Source organism: Halyomorpha halys, unplaced genomic scaffold, assembly GCF_000696795.3.
Source record: "Halyomorpha halys isolate HHAL.00 unplaced genomic scaffold, Hhal_1.1 Scaffold374.1, whole genome shotgun sequence".
NCBI lineage: Eukaryota > Metazoa > Arthropoda > Insecta > Hemiptera > Pentatomidae > Halyomorpha > Halyomorpha halys.
This window is the reverse complement of record NW_027112597.1, coordinates 722,482-733,103: the sequence shown is the minus strand read 5'-3', so window position 1 is coordinate 733,103 and position 10,622 is coordinate 722,482. Positions and strand designations below refer to the sequence as shown.

The window sequence follows — 10,622 nt, the reverse complement described above, 5'->3', positions numbered from 1 at the left end:
TTCAACCATTTATTTTAGTCAGCTTCTTTATATAAAGTATAAAATATTTTATAACCTGGATTGTGATAATTTTTCTGAAGGAAGTTGGTCAGGGTTTTAGTCAAAAGAGGCACTTAAATAGCAGAAAGGATATTTATTTTTGTTTATTTACTCATTCAGCCAAAATACATATATCTATTAATATAGAATAATTAACTACTAAGGTTGGTATCACATTTAAACGATTTGGTAAGTTTTTAAATATTTGACAGGGCTGAGATGGATATTAATTAATAGTCATGGTTGATGAAAAAAGAGATTCTTTTAGTAATAATTTAGAAATAAAAGTAAGGAATTGAAATTTTGTTAAATTTTCTAATAATTCCACTCATTACATTGTGATATCACAATTGTTAAGGTAATACATAAAACGAGCGGCTGATTGGCAACGCCCACAAATACTTGGTACACCAGCCTAAAAGGGCGATGACATCATCTCATTTGTATCCCTCCGCCTATCATAATTTTTATTATATTTTACCGTTCTTTGGTTTATTACATTGAAAATACGTGTTTGAATTAAAGCAAAGATGTTCTGAAGTTTATTATAATTAAATTTAGTTTGTTTGAGCCGAGTAGTATTGGGACTACTTTTTATAACGAACGTGCATTGGGAACTCGGCTCAATTCTAGCCAGTCGTCTACTTGCTGCTCGTTGACGGTGTTGTTGTTCGGATGAGTTGTGGTTTATTTACATTTCAATATAGCATTTCGTAGGTTTTTAATAGTGCATTTATTAGCTGTTAGTTGGAGTAGCTCTTAAGGTAAGTTTCTCATCCTTTTGTTGTCTCTATATCAGAATTAATTTCATTTCTGTAGTCTGGATGCTCCGTGATTTAGGTGGTCCTTGCCCTAGTTTGATCCAAATGCTTTTCAAAGAATTTTCAATCGAAAACTTATTTGGAAGTTGAAAAATATGCATTAGATGTTGAAGTGTTACCTCTTAAAAACCGGGTGAGGCACAGATGACAATACTACTTGTCATTTTATAGATAGCCTGAAAATGTCATCCTTCATATTTACATTAAATTGTGACCAACCAGTGTTGAGATCTCTGTTTGTACTTAAATTTTTCATTTGTAATTAGGCCATAATGCTTACTTTACTATTACCCTTAGTAGTAACTAAGTTTTAAGTCCTTTCACTTATCTTAGTAAGTTGATGCTCTGAATTGATTAAGGGATTGTTTCTAGTTCATGTTAAAATTGTGATTAGTTTTTTGTTCTGGATGACTGTAAATTTTATGAGTTAGTTTCTAAAGTATAGGTGATTATATCAAGTGGACAGTTTCTTATCAAATTACTACTTTCATTTAATATGTATCTTCTTCTTTTTTTCAATCCAGAATCAGACAGTTTTATTAAATCTAAAACTTTTCTTATATATTTACCATATAAGAAAAGTGAATGCTAATTAATAATGAATTAATGTTGATTTAACTTTGAAAATCTGAAATTTTGTTATATATCAAATCTCGCCTCTCTTAATTTTCATTTCATGTTCCCCTACTCTTTACTAAAGATTATGTTTTATTACATACAGTTTTAATACCTTGACCTACATAGCTTTTGCTATCAAAGCAACAATAAATTTTAAGTTACACTTGTTATTATTGGTTAACTTAACTCTCACTCTTTCTCTGATGAATATCTAGGTGTTTTATATATGTAAATTGGACCTATACTTTATCAAGCAGAAACCAACTGATATTGCTGTTATAAATATGTATTTGTATCATATTTTATTGTTGTGCATTAATAAATAAACAAGTGTTTAAGTTAATTTTCATTTTTATCCTGCTGCATTTTCTCAGAGATGCTTATTATTATATTATTTTTAAGTAAAATTAAATGCATAGGATTTTGTGGATTATGATTTTTTTATTTTATTAGAATCCTGTTAAGTCATAAATATGAGGATAACCTGTTGGTAATCATCTCATGCCTGTTTGAATTAGTGAAGTAATTGATTATAATTTGGTGTTCATCTTTTTCATTGGAGAGAGGAATCAAATATTTAATGATTTTACTATTTACTCTTAACTACTACCTAGGTTACAATTTAAATCACCTAGGTATCAATTAAAAAATATTACTGTTGATGAAAAATATATCCTAGAAGAGCGTTATTTTCTATATTTTATTTTTTTTATAATATTACAGCTTGTGTAATAGTTTTATGCCAATTTTCCTTTTTACAAATTTTTCAGGAACATTTACTTTTCTCGCTTTTCTCTTCAATCCTTACTATACGTGGAGTATGGGCGTGTCTGACGAAAAAATTGCCGGCTTTTAACTAGGTCCTTCTAATTGTAGTAACGAATTGTGAAGGCCGGTCGTTCACAATTCAAATGTGTGAATTAATTTCCTTTTATTATGTAGAATTGAGAATATTTTCTTAAGCTGAATCCTTTGTAATTTATTTTTGTAAGGTTTCTGTTCAAAGTTATTGTATTTAAAGAAAATATTGATAAAACTGTGTTGACTTAAAAAACACTGTTATTGATTCCATTTACTCTTGGAAGAAAAAACATGAATCTAATTCCAATTTTAAAAAATATGGGATCAATATTAATTGGCTATGGTCAGTATTAACTTATAGATACATGTATGTGTGTCAATTAATATTGATCCCATATTTTTTAAAATTTAAAATTGAAATTAGATTCATGTTTTTTCGTATATATATTCTCGAGGTTTGTTCTTTAAAAATTTATAATTGTGTTTTTGTTTTTTTTTCCCTCTAACATACCTGCTATCTCACCGAACTTGTGACAGGTGTACTATCGTTCAATTTTATTGTCATAGGTCATCGGTACAATTTCCTCCAAATGAATACTCACACATTGTGTGCATTCCTATTAAACTATTATTAATATCCTATTTTTTTACGAATGAAATGACAATATAGATGGCATATCTTGGCTTCTAAAAGTATTACTTGATAGCAATCAAATAATGTCATATTATAGAGGAACGTTTATTAATGTTTTAAAGGTAATTTCTTATTATTATATACATTACCTTAATTATTAAACATAAGGTTTCACAATGAGACTTATTAAAAAAAATCAATAGTGTGATCATGTTTTGTTAATAATTGGATGTGGTCTGGGTTTTTTAAAGTTTTAACTTAATGAGACTCAACTCGTATACGCAAAGTTCATTTGATTGTTATGGTCGGCTGTATTCTTCTCATGCATTGATTTGAAACTTAACAATTGTGCTTTAGTGGATCGTGACGCAAATATAAAAAAATAATGTTATTAGTATGTACTGAAGTTATTTTATTTATACAGCAATCTATTCTCTGGATAATAAGTTCGTATTTTATTTACAATTAATTTAAATTAATAAAGTAGTAAAATATTACTACAGAAAGGATTGGGGGAAAAGTCAGAATAACTTATAGTATTAAATATATAATAAAGCGGTGGATAGGAAATAGAATAGATTTAATTATGTTTATATTTAAATAAGTTTACACTTACATTAATTTGAAAGTTCATGACTTACTCATAATACAATTAATTTGAGGTAAGATGGAATGAAAAAGAAATTTATTAATAAAAGTTAAATTAATCCTTCGTTTTTTCATCACGTTGTTCTGCTCATAGCCTTCATACAATTCAGTAACAAGGTATGTGGGGGGCGTCTATTCAGTGAATTTGGTTTTAAAAAAATAAATAAATTGTCATATTGTTCAGTTCTGCCCGCTCAATATAAAACAAACTCAACTCCTTATATCATAACATTAATCCCTATTCATTTCCAGAGACTTTTGCCCTAGGTTGAATCATGTTTATCTCATTTTTGGATACATCGTGATGAAAATAAAAACTATTTAGTTATAAGTATGTTTGTATTTATATGTACGTTTATACATACAAATGTGTTATTTGCAGTTCATTTTTACCTAATAATATTTACCGTAGCTTCTACCAGCAGTTAAACTCAACACTTTAACCTAACTTTTCCTAAGACAATCTCTTTTGGTTTGCTCCTTCACCCAAAATCGTCAACTTTTAAAATCTTTAACATGGTCTTTTAACTTTTATTATCCAAGAACAATGTTATTTTAGTGATAATTAAAAAAAAAAAATCAAAAATTACATCTTAAAGTTGATACTGTTTTTTATGTATGACTTCAATGTTTCCATGTTTACACTCGTGTCTCTTCCTTATTGTCTATAAATAGACCATTCATTGCGTTACTTGAAACTTCCCAGATCTGTCAGTTCTATTATCTTACATTTATAAGGTTACAAACCGTTTAATAATAGATATTTTTAGTTGCCATTTAAATCTTTATCAGGTATTTATTACTTTTATTTAAAAAATTTTTGTCTTTATATTTTGAAGTTGTAACCTAATTTAAAGTTTTAAAAGACATGACCTACCAAATTGGTTTTATTTCTAAATGCCGCTCCATATATTAAACTATTGACGTCAAATCAATGGTATGTCAATTCTTAAATCGACCCTTCTGTAGGAGTGGTTTCAGAGACAGATTTTAAATAATAACAATCTTTGTAAAATTATGCGACATCATTGAAGTCATAAAGTACAAAAACACATCAAACATGATACTAAGTATTTAGCAGGGCTTAATTTTTATAAATAACATAACAATGAATTTAAAAAAATGCATATTTTTAAAAAATAAAAACTTATTACGTATTTTCAACAATTAATTCACTGAAATCGTAATTTATTATTTATTTTTTGGGAGACTCCAATAAAGTAATTATGTATGTAATATACAATGTAAATATAAATATATATATTTATAAATAAATACATTTGGGTTCATAATTACCCACATTTCAAGTTCAATGATAAGTCGTTTGAGTATAAAATCTGCGAACTTTCTTTCGATTATAAATTTTAAAGTAATGTTCTGAGATTATACTAACTCCTAACTTTCCTCAGACTTTGAGCCAAATCTTTGACGGGTCGTTTACGAAATGTAGGAGTGTCAGGGAAAATGACGTTTTTTCTTATGTAAGAGAAAGTAGTAGATAGAATTTGATAACGAACCATTTTTATATTGATACCCAACTTTCTACCCACCGTCGTAAAAATTGGAAAAGACGTTTTACAAACCCAGAAGGTTGAGAAGAAAATTCTTGAGCTCATACCTAAGCCAAATTCAGTTGAAGGTATTCGATAAAATTAGTACTGGATTATTTTTACACTTTTCTCCATAATTTGGGCTACATCATTTCTCCATCGTTGGACTAACCATTTTTGAAGTATATTTTGTCAAAGAGTAGTAAATGGAATTCGATAAAATTTATATGTCGCAATACAATTCCTGAAAATTAGTATTAAAGATACGGAACGAGCAGTTTTTAAAATATAATTGTGTTAAGTTAAATATGTTTGCGCCAGCGTAAGAGGAAGTAGTTGGATAGAATTGGATCAAATTGATCATAGGACCATTTTATACTAATCCCCAACTTTCCTCCATTTTGGGTCGAAACCAACGAGCCGTTTTTGATGTATTGGTGTATCAAGGAAAATACATTTGTGTAAGCGAAAGTAGTGAACCATCTAGGTACAAATCTACACAATCCCTGAAAATTTTATCAAAATTGGATTAACTGTAACCGGTGTCATGATTATCAAAATCTGTCTTCGAGCAGACGGACATAGAACCAAATTCGTTCCTCGATGTTTAAACTGTAAAATGCGATTGAAAATTTTCACTTGCGAGGAAGTCTATAAAAAAATTTTCTGCATGATTAGAAAGCTTCTCAACCTCATGCAGTGAAGACGAAAAAGTAAACTGTGTTGAGAGACTGGTATCACTGATTAATAACAATCGATGTATTGATCTTAGTACTTACTAAAAGTTAACAATCTCACACGAATTTACTTTCGATGCTTTCTCTTCTTAGTATCTGTTTATAAGAACCAACAGAAAACCAGAGAGTCTTAATTTCTTAAAGGAAATTCAGTTCGCGGGAGGTTAGTTTTTTTTTTATTCATATTTACTAGTCATTCATGAGTCGTTATTTACATTAATGTACGTTGTCAGTTTAGTATATACTTTGTCATTTAGTTCCCTCAATGGATTTATTTAAGATACAAATAATTGAAGGCTTTGATTTTTGATATACAGACGATGCTGAATATTAATAATTTTTCGAACGTTATTAGTAATAATTATTTGAATTGGTGACGAATCAATATATTGGTATCTTATCTTATTGTATAAGGAATATATTTCATTATATGTTTCAAGTATTATCTGCAGTTTTTAACAAGTGTGCCAAATTTCAGAAACCATATTTAAATATTAAATCTAAAAAAGTACCAAAAAAGAATTACTTACAAAGTTTAAAGCAGGAGAAACAGGTTTTCTTATTAGATAGGTTCCAGGCTGTTCTTGCCGTCTTATATATGTAGTCCATTCAAACTGAAACGAAAATGCCCAATAACGGAACATTTTGTGTAGTTCAACACGAATATGGGCAGTAATGGTATTGGTAACCAATTTATTATTATTTTTCTTCGTAAGAAAATTCAAAATGGCGTTTTTTTTCACCTATATATCGTAGAAAATATATATATATATATTTATAAATCTGTTCGCTTTTGAAAAAAAAATCTTTCATTACAAAATAGAAGTCAGAAAAAAAAAAAATTTTAAAAACTACCTTTGACTGGTTCCTTCCTAAGATATGACTATCTTATAATAAGTTCTGACTCACAAATTTGTAAATTTCAATAAATAAATAAAATAAAATTGTTTAAAATTTTGTGCCTGTAAGATTTTTGTATAATTACAAAATTTATAAATACATTTTACACAAATTTTACCTTCTTCATTTTTTTTATTGAATATGTATTCTCATAAAGGCTTTAATGTCGAGTTATATGTAAGTAACTTTTATGTTTTTGGACTAATATACACTTTTTGGAAATTTTGCACTTAACACAGATTGCTATTGTGTCTTAGTGGTTGGTCGTACAGAAAAATCTTACCGCCATGTAGAAAAGTTTGTTTACTTTAATTTAAAGAACGATTTTCTTGGGGGGAAAAACAGATGAATTTCGAGATATATGTGAATAACCAAAAAAAGGTTTGAGAAAAAAAGAAAAAAAAAAAAAAAAAGCTCACGGAAAAATATCTGTCAGAAGTGTCCCAAGAAATTGGAGAGTGGCTAATATTAGGACTGTAACAAAACTTTCTCCAATCTTTCCTATATTGCCTAGACTAAAGGATGACGATTAACCTCGCTGGGGGTGAAATGGCTTTCATCACGGTCGCCCACCCACTCAGGCATCGCACAGAGTTCATTCACAATTGCTTTTATTTTATTGTTTAATAATGCGTGATTAAAGTCACAATAATTATAATTAATCCGGCACGTTTAAAGCAATTAAAAATATGAATATATGTATTTTAAATAAAGATTGTGACTGGTAATATCGTTGGTTTACTTCAGAGTAGTGCTAAGTATATTTCCACTAACTTTAATTACTATAAAATTGATGGTTCTATCTTTCAGGAAAATTACAACTTTTCAATTAGTTTTTCTAAACTGAACAGATTTAGAATTAAAACCTAAATTTGTTCAGTAAAAAAAAAATTAAGAAGTTGTAATTTTCCTAAAAGGGATTATCTACAATTGAATTGTTTGTTAAGTTAGTGGAAATGTACTTAGCACCACTGTGAAGTAAGCTTACCTTTTCTTTTCTTTGCCATCGTTATGTGACTATAATTGATCTTGCATTAACTTGATAACTTCGGCAGTAAAATAAGCTTTAAGATGGTTCATTAACATAGCTATGTTCTTCATCTTTTTCTTATCTATTTTTGGTTCCTGGAGTACTTCACTGTTATTTTTTTATGCACGATTATCCAGATAAAAGACGCCTATAGACGTTTACATTTTTACCTTTACCTACCTATGTATGGAATATCAAAAATGTATCGAATTCCAGTTTTCGACGGATATACACCTTTTAAGGAACCTGAGTCCTAATAATCAAGTTTTACATAATTTTCTGTGTACGTGCGTGCATGACTGTTCATAGCTATTTGGAAATATGTTCTATTTGGAAATATGTAGAAAAATTCAAGATCTAAAAATCTTGTAATATTTGTTATTTAAAAAATATATTTCAAGTGTGATTCTATATTCCTGAAGTCTGATGTCTTGTTAGTTATGTAAATGAACCTCAATATTCCTGTTATTGTTTGTGAGTTGGCTGTTTGCCTGATAGTATTAAAAATCTCCATTTTTATTTTCCTTGGATGAATCAAGTTATAAATTCACACCATGACTATCTGTTCTAATCGCTTTCCAAGGTTAAGATGTTGAGAAAACCTTCGTATCTATTTGAGATATGATAGGTACCATCCGTTTTCGTGTTATTTATTTTTATTAGATAAACTTCAAATTTTTAATTTTCTACATGTTCTGCTGTTTTCATAACTGTTAAATTGAATTCTTTGTTCTTCATCAATAAAACGTGTAAAAAATATTGAAATGTATTATGAAATAAAAATTGTTTCCAAACTTTTTCTTAAAAAATTGTTATACATATATTAAACAAATGGATTTAAAATATGAATGATCATTTAAGTAAACATTTTTCCGAAATATTGTTATGATTCATAAAACATCTTCATTTAACACGTTAAAATCGAAAAAAATAAATAAAGCTTTTTACAGGAAAAAGTATATAATTAGAATAATATGAATATTACATGCATTCCTAACGCTAATAGTACAAGAGCCGGGAAGATAAAAAAAAAAACAGTTATTTCACCCCAATTTTTTATTACTTTAATGAAAAATATGTATTATTACTAGTCAAAATTGATGTCTGCCAAGCATAGTTAGGGAGAATAAAATGGTGGCTATTTCAAAATTTAAAAAAAAAATATTTTTTTATTCGGGGCTCTAAATCTTTAAAACTACCGACAACACTAGAAAACCTAAGAGAACATTATTTGAAGTGCAGTAAATTTGCTAAAATATTATGCCTAATAGTTATTTTCGTCCTATAATTCTCGAGATATATTTTTTTTATAAACAACATTTCATAAAAATGTATTGAAAGATTAGTAGTTAGTGAATTTATTTTGAAATATCTATATCTCAAAAACTATACAACATACAAATTAAAGCTAGTTTTATGTACTATTAAGAAGTTTCTGACGTTTATCTTCGTAGGAGTAGTAGTTTTCATGATATTTGCTAAAATAAATTGATTTATTGTTGTTCCAAATATAACTTTGATTTATGAAAAAATATATCTCGAGAACCATTTGACGTACAGATGTCTGCCAGCACTCAAATTAAATCTAGTTAAATTTACTATAAAATAGTATATGACGTTTACCTTTCTAGGAGTAGTAGTTTTTATGATACTTGACAAAATAAATTTACAAAATGTTAATTTCTAGTTGTTCAAAGAAAATTATTTTTTTTTGGAAAAGTATACCTCTGGATGCATAAGACGTACGTATGTCTACCAGCACTCAAAATGAAGTTAATTTAACTTACTATAAATTAGTTTATCACACGTATATTTTTAGGGGTAGTAGTTTTTATGATATTTGTGAAAATTTGTCCGAATAACTATTTTTTTTTTATTGATAGATTTATTTATTGATAGATATTACAATCTGCCACACAGTTGTGGGCAATAGGTAATAGTGATGGATGATCTTATACATACTAAAATAAAAAAAAATAATAAAAAAAAACTCTCTTAAGATATATACAAACAAAGGAATAGACAAGATGAACATAATCAAACTATCTGTATGAAAAATAAGTAAATAAATAAAATAAGATAATGATAAAATAATATATACAGTATTTACACAATCGACATGAGGATCCCTGAGCCCAATCTATCCCCCACGTGTGAGGGGTAGATCAGAACTCAAGAGATCCCAGCGCATCCCTCTCGCCGCATCACTGGTAATGAGCCAGTGGAGGCTGAGCAAGTCCGAATAACTATAAATAAATTTATTTTAGCAAATATCAGAAAAACTACTATTCTTACGAAGATTAACGACATAAACTACTTTATAGTCCATTAAACTAGCTTTAATTTGAGTGCTAATAGACATCTGTACGTCGAAAGTTTTTTGAGATATAGATTTCTCAAAATAAATTTACTTACTACTGATCTTCGAGTATATTTTTTTTATTTATGAAATTTTGCTTTTTAAAAAGCTATGTCTCGAATACTATTGAACGTAAAAAGCTCTATTAGGACCCATATTTTAGCAAATTTACTCTACTTTGATTGATGTTCTCTTAGGTTTTCTGATGTTGTTGGTAGTTTTAAAGATATAGAGCTGCGAATGAAAAACCACCATTTTTTATTTCCCTACCTATACTTGGACCTACAGACTCATAAATTTCTACTTGTAATTATACGTTGTTTTCATTAAATTAATCACCGATTGGAGTAAAATAACTGCCTTTTTTCTCATCTTGGGCTCTTGTACTATGAGATAAGGTAGAAGAGGTTGAGGATAAGAGCAGTTGCGTATCGTGGTGTAAAAGTTGATGGAATCACAACCTGTATATAAATTTTGTGTGTATT

The 10,622-nt window shown here is 28.3% G+C and overlaps 1 protein-coding gene across 4 annotated transcripts in view; it reads left to right on the top strand.

Moving 5' to 3' along the window:
- Window positions 1–656: 656 nt before the first annotated feature.
- Window positions 657–10,622, top strand: part of beta-Spec (spectrin beta chain) — a gene marked incomplete in the record, with an annotated part of 132,761 nt that continues 122,795 nt past the window's right edge. For 3 of the 4 annotated variants that reach the window (XM_024358778.2, XM_024358774.2, XM_024358772.2), the window contains 1 exon segment: window positions 657–803. 4 annotated transcript variants of the gene reach the window in all.